This window comes from Lepeophtheirus salmonis, chromosome 4 (assembly GCF_016086655.4).
Source record: "Lepeophtheirus salmonis chromosome 4, UVic_Lsal_1.4, whole genome shotgun sequence".
In the NCBI taxonomy this organism is placed as follows: Eukaryota; Metazoa; Arthropoda; class Copepoda; order Siphonostomatoida; family Caligidae; genus Lepeophtheirus; species Lepeophtheirus salmonis.
The window spans coordinates 47,268,922-47,282,991 of record NC_052134.2 but is presented as its reverse complement, the minus strand read 5'-3'; positions in this window follow the sequence as shown (position 1 = coordinate 47,282,991).

Sequence of the window (14,070 nt, the reverse complement as noted above, 5' to 3'; positions counted from 1 at the left end):
AATGTTGTAGTCAGAGAAAATATTCACAAATGACCTTTTTGTCTTGATCCATGTGAGAATTTTTTTGCACCTCTTTAGCTTCCTGGATTTCATGCCTTCTGCCATAGGGTAGCGTGGGATCCTTGTGAAAGATTTAATCTTTATATCCCTCCTGAGGGTCCTAGGAGCCACAGAGAAGTCGTTGGCGAGGCGATTAATCGACTTAGCGGGATCCTGCATTATATTATGCTCCAAACTTTAAAAGAACATCGTATCCCTCTTTAAAATATGCCCTCCCCTTCCTCACATCCTGGGAAAGTTTTCTTCATCTTGGACAACTTAAAAATCAGGCTCCTATAACACTTAACGATGTCCGTAATTTTCATCAAATCAACTTCAGCATTTGATGAAATCTGAGATGTGCTACCTTTTTAATAGTTGATTGCTAATGATGATGAAATTACTAAATGATTAGTATAGTTTGTTTATGTAAAGAGAATGGCAGAAACAGAATATCAAAAAATAATCCTTAAACCTTTTCATAGTTATGTGAAAATAAATATTACTTAACAGTCCACGTTTTTCAGCCCTACTCTGTATTTAATGATTTGTAGTATCATTAAATATAAGTTTTTATAACTCACAGTATTGTGTTGTTGAGAAAAGTATATTAAATATGGTAAACTATTCCTGACAGTTTGAAATTTTTTTGGGAAGAGAGCAGTTTAGATGTCATGATGTTTGTTTAAACTAGCTACAAACAGCTATGAGAGGAATGCAGACAAATCTTACTCCGTATCTAAAAAGGACATGGGCCGATGTCGATCCTCAATTCTATTCTAACTCTAATTCCAATTTGAACTTATAACTCTCCAACAAATACTCGGTGTTACTTTTCGTCATTCAAGAGCACACACATTCGTGATTACCTTATACTAAGATATTTCAAAAATTAAATACTTGAGATAACAGCTTTGTCAAATAAAGAAACACTGTTTTGATTGCCAGCTACTAAAAATTTGATTCTTGAGTAAATACTTAGAATTTACAGCTCTAAAGAGAAGAATGAATTGCCAGATGAAGAGGAGAAGGATCTCGACTCTTTTGAATTGAGGGCTTCGAAGCGTCACGAAAATATATAGAAAGGCTTATTATGTGGAACAAGTTGTGAATTTGGCTCTAATTGAGTATTTGGAGGAAGGAAGGGGATGAGTTCTATTGGAGTCAATCCGTTGAATGAGAGATGAGACCGGAGGAGATAACATATAATTATGTAAGGTATTAGGACTTTTTCTTATATTTACCATGAATCATGAGAGCAAAATTATTTTTAGGAAAACTTTGCACGAGAGTCGTAGTGTGCAATATTGTACTGGCTTTTTTTCATGGAGATCGATGAACTCGGATTAGAGTGAATTCAAAGCCTAATTAAAGTATTTATAACCATATTTAACAGTCTATAATCATTGTCGTGACTATTTTTTACCTAATAATAAGTCTTAAGATTATATATCATTATTGTTCCTTTGATTTGCGATGATTTTATTGATCATAATTGTTGGAATAAGTTGACATGTTTATCCTATCATAAAATCTTTTCATGCATATTTCTATAGCTAACAACTATACAATAATAGTAAATAAGTAATAACTAAAAAATAAACTCGTCTATTATTATTAATATAATTTAAATTAACTGTCTTATTTAAAAAATATGCACAAAACAAATTTCATCATATTGACGTTTAGTTAACAGTTTATAATCATGTCCCCTGTTCAAACTTCATTATTTGTTTGTTACCTATATGAAAACTTAATATATACTATAATTTAGTATCCCTGAATTATCTTATAATTTTTTAATTAATTTTTAAGTTTTACCCAGAACAACTGTCATTTTGACGATTGGGCAGCCTTTTGCAACCTTGGGAGTGAGTTAAATATGGCACATTTATCTGTTATGTATAAGTATAACTTTGTGGATCCAGTAATTAAAGATCATACGCAGACGATCGAGTCTTTGTGGTGTCATTTCAAGGGTATGCTCAGACGGCTAGGAGTAATGAATATCTCTAGAGAATATTTTCAGACATATCTCTATGGGCATATGCGAAGGAAGTGCCCCAAGGATATTTGTCCTTTTTTATGAAATTATTGCCTACATTATGACACAATATTTGATATGATGTTCTTTCATATTTTATTAAAGTTAATTTATGTTCAAATTTTTGTTTCCTGACTTAGTGGATTTGATAGCATAATTATACACATTGCATTCGTCTAAGAAGAAGTATTTCTGAAATATTATTGAACGAATTGAAAATTTGGACTGCTTTAATTTAATGATTTTAATTTTTTTTAAATGTTTCTTTCCTTTTTTATTTAAGTACGCCCTACCACAAAATGAAATATTGCATTTACTTTCGTGACCCTATATTAACTCGAAAAAGTCGCAATTCTTCTCCTCTTCGCGAGCCAATATATTTTTCTCCTTTTTCCGAGTCAATATATTCTTCTCTTCACTTCGCATCACTACACTTGACGTGACCAGAAGCTCTAGGATCATGCTATGACTGGGTTTCCAAGGATATTTGGCTTTCTAGCTTACCATACCTGAATTTGATGTTTTATTTTGACATAAGCTACCACGAGTCATTGGTCAACAGAGATCCTAACACCACCAAGAAGTCCATGATCGAACCCATTATCCTATAATGTAATGTTTTGGATGGGGTTCTTGTTTCCAGGGCCTGCGAGCGATTTAGAATCCCAATTGAGAACGTTATAGAGATAAATAGAAATACATTGAGTGATATACATTATCATATATTGTATCTGCTGCTCAGTTTTTGATTTATGACTAAATCTTAAAAAATGATTACTATACTAATTTTTTTTTTTTCTCAAACTCGTATTGTTATTAAATTTATCATAGCATAAATAATTTTTTGCTATATTCATTCATAGTAGATTCCAAATATTAAAACCTTTGTCCTAAAAATTTAAAAAATACATTTTTGAAAATATAAAATTTTAATTAATAATAATTTCAAAAATAGAATTTTTGCAAAAAAAACCCTAAAAAATCTACAGTTGTTAACAAAATATTAATTTTTTATTTGAAAATAAATCCAAAAAGCGTAGTTTTCCACAGGAAATTAAATTTGTTGGAAAAGAAATTAAAAATAAATAAAAAAATCGAATATTATTTTTTTTTCAAGGCAAAATTCGGGGGATGGGGGTACAGCCCCTCCAGCGCACCCCCTGTGGACACCCCTATAAATAAGTCCTCATCAAGATAAAAACAAACTAAAATATTGTTTCTCCAAACTGAATCTCTACTACATTTGTATTCTTCGATGAATTATAGTCAATTTTTATTAACAAATTATTTTATAAACTCTCTGGAAGCGTGAACATTCCCTAAAAGTATTGGTTTTTGGAATATAAAAAGAAAATCAAAAAATTAAAACTTTTTGGAAAAAGATTCAAAAGTCTAAAGTAATTCACAAAGAATTAAATTTTTTCGAAAATATCTTTAAATATAAATTATATGGAAGTTTTTTTTTCAGAAATGTACAACTTTATACAAAAAGTAGAATTTTTTTGAAATTTTTATTGACAGTTCAGAACTAGTAAAAGGAAATTAAATTTTTTGGAAAACAGATTGAAAAATTCAATTTAAAAAAAATTTAATAAAATAAGATGAATTTCCGATATTCCTTGTTTTGAAAAAAAAAAGACAAAATTCCTTTATTTTTTTTTTTTTGAGAGGATGTCCCTGTATATATGTGCCCGTCCAGATAATAACAAACTATAATGATGTTTCTAAAAATTGAATCTGGACTACATTTGTATTTCTATGAACAAATTATTCTTATTAACTCTTTTGAAGCGTCGCACATTTCCCTTAAAGTAATCCAAATTGATTGTAACTTTAAAAGAAAAAGAAACCGACATATTTTATTTGAAAGGCTATATAGGGGGCAATATCAATCAAATAAAGTCTTAAAACCACTTCCAAGACTTTATAGACATATCATCAAATTCATTTTATAAAATACAAATATTTTTATTGATACATAAAACACAAGAGAATGAAATCTACTAATAAATTATACTTAACTTAAAATAGTATTTCTAGAACAACTTCATAATATGTGGCCTGTCAACACACAAACCAGCTAATTCAAAATTGAGTGTGGAGTAAATTTGTATTCTTTGGTAAGTTATTAATCATTTCTATCCTCGTTTTTATTGTATTAACCAAATGGAGGCGCCATTACTGTTACATTTATTGTAGCCAAAATTGATCTCCCAATAGATTTTATTTGGAATTTTATATCGGGACCAATATAAGTTTTTCAAATCAAAAAAGGAATCTAAACTTTAGCCACCATTCGTGAGTATCTTAACACGTCTCATAACTTCGAATATAATACCCATATTTGATTTAAATACATCTAAAATACATTTAATTCTAATTATACATTTGTACATTAAAAAATTAATTGAGATGTACTCCTATTTTTGATTTTTTTGTCGAAAAATGTAGGTATTTTCAATTTCTATAATATAGCTATAAGTAAAATTATTTTTGTTTTGCAACAAATACGAATGAAAAAATTAAAAAATTGGACAAAAATATATTTGAATTTTATCTTATTTTAGATTTTTTTTTCACGATTGATTTTACATTGAAACCAAAATACTTTCATTTTTTTAACTACAATAGTAAAATATTTTGTTTGTATTCATGCATGTCCGCTAATCAAAAAAAAATTTTAAAAACGGAATTAGATCAAAGTTAATCATAATTTCGACTTACGTCCCTAGAACTACGTTTTATTCTGATCAGGTCTTGATTCATGGACTCTCAAGGACAATTTTGTTTTGTTTTTACAATTAAGTTGATTTATTTAAACAACAAGATCAATTTCCTGTGCTCTAAGTTTTTTTAAGGGTATAGGCTGTATTTTCGAAAATACACCAAAAAAAAATTAAAATCCAAAATAACGAATTACGTATCGAATTTTCTCTGTTTTTACTTCCATTTTGGAACGCTGTGACAAAGAAATGTCTTTAACAAACACTAAACCCTTTATGAACTTTTTTGAATGTGTACGCTTAACCTTTTAATATGATTGAAGATTTTTTTATATAAGGTATCAATCATGAGATATAGCTCACTAAAGACAACTATCGAAAAACACTTTGAAATTTTTACTTTACCTAAAATTAGGACAAAATCAAGTCTTTAATAACTATACCTAAAAAAATGAGTTTCCTAACTCATATTAAAAATTTGAAAACAAAGACTATAGTTGACTCAAATATGATTATAAAATATAATTGGGATTTTCTTTCGTTTCTTAATTTTTGTTCTAGATTATTTTAATGTTGACTTGCCACATATATAATAACAAAGCTAAACCATTCATTCTTGTTAAAGGTGGAGTAAAAAAACAACAACATGGCAATAATAAAATAGATACTAAAACAGGCTATATTTTTCAAAATTGGTACTTTCATAGACCCAGGAAAATAACGACTAAGATTGAATAATTTTAAGTGATACAAAGCTCATTAATAAACATCATTATAATACTGATCAGATCTAACTGTGATAACTCTTGATATGATCAGGTATTATGTATTTACATCTTTGTATAATAATTTATCAATTAGGTACAACTAAAATTCAAAATGCATCTTTTCGTTCATCAATCATAAATTGGTGATAGGTTGAGAATTAATATTCTATTTATCTATATTGAAATCTTTTTTTTCTTTTTTTATTTATTGTTAATGGTACATGATATACTTAAACGTAGGAAATAAGGCATAAATGTTAATAAATTGAATGAAATAACTACAGAGATAAATAAATAATAGCTATTGATCAAATGGTTGTAAATTTATTTTAAGAGGGAAATCTTTGTCACTCAGGATGAGTTCTTATTATTGATCCACTTTAACGATAAATATGAAAGAAAAGGTGGATGGAGAAGAGTGGAAAATGTCTTTTTTTGTGTGGAAAAGGTATTGTTCTGATAATAATTTAGAAATAATATATCCTTTATTGCCTACAAAATTTAAAAAAATATATCCGACTTCTATTTTTGATTGTGAATTCAGAAGTGTTTGTCAAAGAAGTATTCAGCTTGTTCATTAATTCTTAAAGTTAGATACGTAAAAATTAATTAAATTATTTTGAATGTAAATGGAAAAGAAAATTTATATTGTCAACTCTGATAAACGACATATCTGCTGACATATATCACTTTAAAAACTATAGTACTCCTTGCTTGCTTATATGTATGAATTTTTCAAATAAGTAGAATTATTTAATAGGAGCAATAATATATTGCATATTACTAACATATATATATTTTAAATATATTCTATCGAGTATTTCAATAACTTTTGCATCCCAAATTATAGTATCATGTTAGGTACAGTAATAAAAATTGGGTGCCTGTTTTTTGTTTTTTTCTAATTAGCAAACTGCATACTAAATTTTCTTTTCCTAAAGTGTTGTCACTATTGTTGAATTCCCGAGGAGTGGATTTCAATATCTATTAAATACCAAATTGAACTTTTGGATATACTCGTACAAGATGGAGAGTAACCTTCAGGAGTTATAATTATAAGTCCTTGTTGGAATCAGAGTAGAATTGAGGATCGACATCTGAATAAATCTGTCCTATCTATCTCTCTTCAAGCAGATAATAGATAAAGGATCACAAATCCCACTCCGCATCTAGCAAAGCTATGGGCAACAATTACTCTGATGTTAATCCTCAATTTGACTCCGACTACAATAATGACATACTAAAATCCTCAGTAATATTTTTCATCTTTCACTCACTAGTGATTACTTTATGCGTATACGTTATCCTTATTGTTAGGAGAGCAATCGTTGACGCCTTTCTCCTTTTTAATAATGCTTAATGTAGATGGTGTTGCTTTAGTTTTAGTGAATATATATTAATAATTTTGCTTTCATTTGACAAAAAAAAATGTTTTTAAAGAGATTAGTTTTATTATGTATTTCTTCAAAAGTCATTTATAGTTTTTTTTTATTGTATACTTTTAGGATCATACTACTTTGTTAATATTCAATATAGTTTTTTTTTAACAACACACAAAAAAAACTTTATTATTGAAAAATTACATTAATTTTATTGTATGGAGTTCTAGTAGGAAGTAATGAGTAATTATTAACCACTATATTTATTAATAATAAAGTTTTATTTAAAAGATAACAAAAACTTTAAAATATAGCTTATCATAAAATCTAGTAGATATATATATATTTTTTTTAAATAATAAGTAATATTGAAGTGGAATAAAAACAAACTTCATTGTAAAAGTTTAATTTAATTATGTATAGTTCACCACAAAATTAGTTTGTTTATCACTTTTTATACATATATATATTCTTTATTGTATAGGATCGGATGATATAATTCTAAAATGCTGGACCCGGGTTCTTAAAAAACAATCTGTGCACGATAAGAAATAATTATAGAAATGAAAAATATGAGAATTGAAAATGTATTTTTGTAGTACCAACATACATCTTATTATTTCTTCAAAAATTATGATTTGTATATATGTGCCCGTCAACATGGAAAATAGCTAGAATGGTTTATTGCAAAATTGAGTCTGGACTACAATTGTATTTGATGAATTATTCTTCATTTCTATCAACAAATTATTCTTATTAACCCATTGGAAGCGCCTCAAATAGCACTTAAAGTAGCACAAAATTGATTCTGACAATAATTCTCGTAAGTTAAATAAATACCTAAGTTATTTCTATTGACTTCCACAAACTCAATGTTGTATTTATCTATCTAACAAAAAATGTACATATATTCTAAAAACGATAAAAGAAATACAAGAATTTCATTGTTTTTTATTATATACTAACGCTATCCTGAAATTTACAGGGATCCGATAGTTTAAAATTATTTTCCACCCAAATCTCAATCCAACACTATAATGCAGTGAGATAAGTTGAATCAATACTGCTTAAAACTATTTAAAACAATATTCTTACCCTTATTCGAGAAAAAATAACATATAATAAGATTTACTGAAATAACGAGATGGGAATTTTAAAAATGTATGCATATTTATGTTGTATGTCTCTTAATTTGCATACCCATGTATGTTTTAGAGTTAGTATTTAGTTTGTAATACATTTTATTAATTTGTTCCAACTTGGTCTGTACCCATTTCTCGTACTAAAATTCCATATTAAATATTGGTGATGCACATACTTATTTTTTTAGAAAATATAAAAAAATAATGTTATACTTCCAGTAGCGTAAAATTACAATTTTATGCCCTTATTATTAATAACAAGATTTTATTATGCCAGCAAAGAACACCTGAAACAAAAGTAAATAAATTTTGTATTTATTGCATGTCCTTTTTTTTTTCTTTTTTAAATTGAAAAACTTAATTTTTGGTAATGAATTTTCATTTCACAAATCTGCAGCTGTTTGCAAAAAATTAAAAATAGTAAGTATATTTGAAATTTTTAATTCTTTGCTAAAAAATTTACAATATTAAATTTTCTAGTAAAAAGAAAAAACCCTTCAAGACTTACCCTGACGACGCATCTGTGTACGATCTCCTTTGCACCGTTATCAGTGCTGAGAATTCTGCATAGATCGTTGGTATCTTCATCCGGACAGCTAAAACATCAAGAAGTGCATGACAACCCAATACAGCCAAGAATAAGTTTTTTTTATGTGCCCCTCTTCCGCCAACCTGTACTTTGTCGTTGATACTGTCTTACAGAAGAATGTCTGCCACATCTAGCAGCCATCATGAAAGTGTGGTGTACCATGGAAGCGAACTTCATTCAGCACTGACTTGAACCGGATAGATTTTTCAGTTTGTGGCATCTAGTAGAAGAATGTCTGTTGCACCTCTCATCCAAATTTGGATGCGCTCCAAGTTACCATCACGACAATTCATGGGCATTGTCTTTTAACGTCACGAGCTACCAATCTGTTCACCAACATGTCAAGCCAGTTATTTCTTGTCGTAGGTAGGAGGGGGGATTACAGGGGGGCTGAGTACCGAATTTTGCTTTTACAAGAACAAACAAATTAATTTTTTTAAACTCCCGTTGTTTTTTGGAACTTTTTACCTAAAATCAATTTTTTGTGAATATCCATGGATTGTTCAAATTTGTATTCAAAAAATTTAATATTAAAATTTTATGTTATGTCATTTTTTTCAAAAAATTTAATGTGTTAGAGGATAACTATAAATTTTTTTTTAAATCTAATTTTATAATTTTTTCCAGATTATTTTTTACAAAATCAAACTTAAATTTCAAATGTACGATTAAAAAAATTGGTTTTCATAACTGGCTCTAGAAAAACAAAAAAAAATCGATATTTCAATATTAAGACCAGATTGATTTACCCTTTTCTAACTGGAAACTTTACTTTACCTAAAGACATAACCAAAAAAAAACATTTCGGACTTGGACCAAGTTTCAACACTAATATTTTCGTTTGTTGTTAAGATCATCTTTAAGGAAGAATAATGCAATCATATGGATTGCAAATAAATCCAAAAAGATCTTAATACTCTAATTTAAAAAAAAATATATATATATACACTGTACAACCATAACCTTTGGACCTTGAAATAATAAACTTAAAAATAGTTATAATAACATCGAAGTTATAGCTATATAATGACGCTGTTAGAGTTCCCAAGTTTCTGGAATTGCAATTATATATAAATAATGTTAAATACATATTTATATATTTGTAAAGTTTTAGGTTTAAAATGCATATATGTATAAAACTACATTATGCCAAATAACTCTGGGATTTTTGCTTTTAATAGTGTAATTTTTATATTTTTATTTAAAAAATTGAATTAATGTTAAATTATCATTTAAGAGGCGGGAAGAAGAAATTGAAAGTCTAAGCATTTAGATCTTCTTTCTTAACAAATAAAGATTGCTCAAGAGAAAAAAAGCTACTAAAAATGGGTGCTGAGGGACTTCATCCAAAAGACTGCTTAAAATTTATACTTTAATCTTTACAAAACTATGTTCTGAAGAGGTGTCCCTTTTTAAGCGTGCAAGAATACAAATATACAATTTATGATATCCCAGTTGTAACTTGTACCAGCAAATTTTATAGTTGTTTTTTGGCACGCTTAACAAGGCGTGCATTTTCCCTTATATATCTATGTTGCAGTATTGTTTTCGTTTTGTTGTGTCAAAATTTTGTTTTATTTCCTTGCATTCCATATTTGTAGAATTTAGTATTGTCTTTACTTTGTCAATAAAAGAGAGGGTTGGTTAATATTGCAGATGTCAAATGAAGTATTAAAAAAAAAATGTTTTTCTCGTAAAATATTCCTCGACGAATACGGGTTTTAAATAATAATACGTTGATCACTTCAGAATTTGGTTTAAAAGCTAATTTTTATCACCTCTTCCTCAGTGTTGAAGAACTCCCGATCTTCCTGAGTTATCTCATAGTATAAGTTTTATTAAACAAAATGTGTTCCAGAATTATAAAATCACCAATTGTTTTTTTGTATCCATGTACAACTATATTTCAATTATATAAGTTTATTATGAGTCTCATACAATGTGGAGGTAAGCTAGCAGCTATCGAAAAACAAAAAAACACACACAAAAAAAAAACATTCCTATAAACATCTATCAATATTTTTGTCATTTTTTTAATGTTCATTTAATTGGTTAGATGGAGTTGCACTGATTAAGTATGAGTCAACCTTATATTATTACAATTACTCCACCTGGCTTGGAATTTTCTATGAAGTCTATATACATAATGTATATTTCCTTTTTTTAGAATCGACCAGGGCGCGACTCTACGCACATTGAGGTGAAGAGAATAATTTCTCCCCAGGGTGTTGTCCATCGAGCTAAGTCGTTCTATGTCCATAATTATGAGACAATTGCGTTTTAATGTATATGAATTTGTATGAGATGCTCTGAACTGTTGTGGTAATAAAATTTATTTCTTTTTAATTAGGATCAATATAAAAATATGGAAAGTCTTTAATATTTAATAGTTTTTTAAATTTCAATTAAAAAATACACCTTAAGGGATCCCAGACATTTTTTATTTGCTTACATTCAATTGAAAAATGCCTAGCCGTATCTCATGACACATTTTCAAAAGAAACTCATTCGTTCTATATTAGTTTTCCCATACACAGTACTCTTAGTAACTATTTTATGTATTATCCAAAATACTGTATAACGAGCATAGGGTTCTCCAGACCATTATTAACCATGCTCAAAATATTATAAACACAGTCCATGGGTCCTGTTTTTAATTTTTTTAAACCTATCTTTTCAAAATTATCACTAAATTCAAAAACCTCATTATGTGAAAAAAAAAATCAAAAAAACAATCTCCTAGTTGAAGATTTTGCCTCAAAATTTATTCATCTTATAATAGAAGTGGCTGATGGCATATTTCAATGTTTTGTTTTCGGAACCAAAAATCACAAATGTGATTGTTGCAAGTACATAAAGTATTTTACTTTCTTTTTTTTTTTTTTTTTGCCTCTTGAGATGATTTTTCCAATTTTTCATTATTATGCTTGTAAATTTTTTAGCCTTTATCATGCTAAGACAAGTAACTCTTTGACAGATTCAATAAGTTCGATCCAAGGTGCTGAATGTTGAAGCAACAAAGTGAAGTCCAAACCATTCTCCAAATTCAGAAGAAAGGAGTCCCTTGTTTAAGAGAAATCTGTTTTCCTTAAATATCAATTTACACTTTTCAGCTGCGGTTCCATCTTCAGAATTTTGTTTTTACTCCACTGGAGCTGCTGTAACTACTAAAGCTTTAAAACAGTCTGTATTACTACCTATACAGCCTCCATGAATTCCCCTTTTTAACTTGAATACGAATATAAAGTCAACACAAAGAAGAATAAACTGTATACAGGCAACTACAGGCAATAAAAAAATTTATTATCCAAAATTCGAAGATCAAGACCCAAATTGGCTTCGGGTACCCAAACTTTTACGTTTTATAAAAAAGATCTGAGGGATCCTCCAGATCGTAAAATGCTTACACAAGTGTTGCTTAATTCTTAATCCTACTTATGTAAAAAAATCCTTTACCTATTAAGAAACATATACTCTATTTATCTCGCTTAGTGATCGAAGTGACACCTATATAAACAGTTGCATCACATTGTATTTCCTCCATTCTTATCTCACACGTCGTTACCTTTATTTTATTCAATAATTTTCCCCGGAAAAAAAACAGAAAAAAAGTGTTGAAAATCAGAGAGTAGTAAAACAATTTTTCTCAACTATGGAGCTATTTTCAATGATCGATTAGAATTGGTCACAGTTTAAAAGAAGCTAATTTTAACACAGCCAATCAAGATTTAGAACAATTATTTGGAGAAAAGAAGCAAAAACATTGACAGTATACTACAAAGTACACTCTATATTTTTATATGAGCGAGGTAACACCATGAACTACAACACTAAAATGTACACAGTGTTTAGTTGTTAGCTGTAGAAGTTTATTTTTCCCTAATCGGTGTTTTTATCATTGATGGGTTGGATAGAAATTAGTTCATATTAAGGTGTGAATAGTGATAAACTATTATTCAAAAATAATTCCATAGCTGGAAGAATTGTTCAACTACCAACTGATTTTGGGCCCTTTTCAATTTCTTTTGGAATGAGAGGTTGTGAGGTATAATAAAAGTAATGACGTATATAATATTATTAAAAAATAACTCTTATAATGACTTATAAGTATGTTATAGTTGTAATAACATCTTTTTTATGGGGTTGGCATCAATAATGAGTAAAAATATAATTTTACTTCTGGTCCTATTTTATTTAGGTCTAAACTTTTTGTAAAATACTAATAAAATTGGAGGTAAGTATTTGTATAATTTTAGTTTCGAATCTGGATCTGAGAGTTTGGGTAACTGAATATACACAAGTTTTCAGAGTGAAAGATCCAAACTGACTCGGATCTAAGAAAATATGGATCTGTCCTATATTAAGTACCACTATGATCGTTCCACCTCAAACAAGTATACTTTCTTTATTTATATACTAAGTACTTTTAGACCTCTAAGATATGTTTAAATTATGTATATTTAATTAGCAAAATATTTATTTTTAATTGTGTTTGTTTTTTAATAAATATGATAAATTATAAAGGGAAACACTGATTTTGTACAAATAAATTCAAGCCAAAAAAGGAACTTATCTTTGAGCGTAGAATCCAAAACTAATCTCCCTTTTTCTCTCACTCATCTGAATTCTGGAATATCTAGGATTATAGTATTTTGGGACTATTATCGATCAGAGTCATTTTTTACCTTTAAAACAATCCCTAAATTAAAAGTAGAATTAATAAACCTTATGTTAAAGTGTGTTTAATGTTCAAAAGTGATTGATTAATTCTGTATCTTGTTCTGAACTCGATATATTTACATTTTTAGGCTGCAAATGCTGAAAAATTACATTCTTCTTTAGACCTTTATAAATTATTCATAATAAGTAGTGATGACGAATATCATATCTAATATTATTGAAAAATAATTAACGTATAATTTAAAAAAAATATTAATCTCTAAGGATTTTTGTTCCATTTTGCATTTTTCATGTGATCCCATTTTTAAATATTAAAATTATTTACTCATTGTGAATGGATCACTTAATTTTTCCGATCCTTTTATCATTCACGGGTCCACTCTACTCCCTTATGTGGTCTGGTAGTTTTCCTCGGATGAATTATCCTCTTGTGTTCCTCATGGAATTAGGTATCCAAATTCAAATATCTATGATCAATTTATAAATTATCTTCCTTCGATTGCCTCGATCTTCCTTTTACAACGTATGGCGTCATGCAATTAGATTTGAAATCAGAAAAAATGTGATGATAATGTTGACTATTTACAGGTATACACCAGTAAAAATGGGATCACTACAAAATGGTGCAAAAATCCTAGGAGATCTACATTAAGAACAGTGTCGTTTTTCATCATTTTTCATCCTAAAAATGGAAATCTATTGAGTTC